Source organism: Arachis duranensis, chromosome 10 (assembly GCF_000817695.3).
Source record: "Arachis duranensis cultivar V14167 chromosome 10, aradu.V14167.gnm2.J7QH, whole genome shotgun sequence".
NCBI classification, from domain to species: domain Eukaryota; kingdom Viridiplantae; phylum Streptophyta; class Magnoliopsida; order Fabales; family Fabaceae; genus Arachis; species Arachis duranensis.
In genome coordinates this window covers 60,817,958-60,819,113 of record NC_029781.3, presented here as the reverse complement: position 1 = coordinate 60,819,113, position 1,156 = coordinate 60,817,958, and positions in this window count along the sequence as shown.

The following is a 1,156-nucleotide window of genomic DNA, read 5'->3' as shown; positions in this document are numbered from 1 at the left end:
AGCCATGTCTAATTTCTTTAGACTGAAGCTTTAGACTAACATTGCATGATTCCTGGAATTCTCATTAAGAATTTTGATACCTTTATTTTCTTTTTCCACTTAATTTTCGAAAAAAATCCAAAAATATATTTCTTGTTTGAGTCTAGAGTCTCATGTTAAGTTTGGTGTCAATTGCATGTTTCTGTTCTTTTTGCATTCATGCATGTGTCTTCATTAATCTTCAAGTTGTTCTTGACGGTTTCATTGCTCTGATTTTTAAATTCTCTTGACTTGAGTGTTTATGTGTCTCATATGCATTCTTATTTGGTTAGTGTCAGTAGTATACAAACTGCTAAGTTTGGTGTCTTGCATGCACTGTTATTTGATTTTAGTTGCATTTTAATTATTCCTCATCATTAAAAATCCAAAAATATTTTTAATTTGTGTCTATTCAAGTCAATAATACAGAGAATTGAAGATTCATAACATACAGCAGAGGAATTATATAGAAAAAGCTGGGTGTTCAAAATGCCCAGTAAAGAAGACAAACTGGCGTTTAAACGCTAGCCAGGGTGCCTGGCTGGGCGTTTAACGCCCAAAAGGGTAGTGGTTTGGGCGTTAAACGCCAGAATGTGCACCATTCTGGGCGTTTAATGCCAGGATGGCACAAGAGGGAAGATTCTGTTTTCAGTTCAAATTTTTTTTAGTTTTCAAAATCTTTTCAAAAATCAAATCTTTTTCAAATCAAATCTTTCAATCAAATCTTTTTCAAAATCAATTTCTTTCCATTTTCAAAAATACTTGCTATCAATTAATGATTTGATTCAACATTTCAAGTATGTTGCCTTTTCTATTAAGAAGGGTTTAATGTTTGAATCATATCTTTTCTTGTTAGCCAAGTAATTAATTTTTAAAATCAAATCTTTTTAAATTGTGTTTCAAATCATATCTTCTTGATCACATCTTTTTCAAAATAGTTTTCAATCATATCTTTTTAATTTCTAATTTCAAAATCTTTTTCAAAAATCACTTGATTTCTTTTCCACTCTTAATTTTCGAAAATCAATTAGTATTTTTCAAAATGTTTTTAAAATCTTTTACTTAATTTTCGAAAATTTCTTCCCCTCTTCTCACATCTTTCTATTTATGGACTAACACTATTCCTTAATGCACAATT